Source organism: Rhagoletis pomonella, unplaced genomic scaffold (assembly GCF_013731165.1).
Source record: "Rhagoletis pomonella isolate Grant_MI unplaced genomic scaffold, Rhpom_1.0 Rhpom_scaffold_00004, whole genome shotgun sequence".
Lineage (NCBI taxonomy): Eukaryota > Metazoa > Arthropoda > Insecta > Diptera > Tephritidae > Rhagoletis > Rhagoletis pomonella.
Genome location: NW_023458558.1, coordinates 51,216,968 through 51,217,191, shown reverse-complemented (window position 1 = coordinate 51,217,191; position 224 = coordinate 51,216,968).

Here is a 224-nt window from a genome sequence, read left to right as displayed (position 1 = left end):
TGTTGTTGGTGGTGCGTATATTAATTAGCCGTGCGTAGATAGAAACAAATTTAAATCCCTGACAGTCGTCGCACAAAGCCCCCTTTAGCTGCATACCATAAGCCACCATGCCATCCCTGAAAAATGCACTCGCTTGCTGAATTGCTTACCATTTCCATTATAACAGCTGTTTTCACTGCTGTTGCTGCAATTTGCAACTGTTGGCATAGTGCATGTATGGAGTC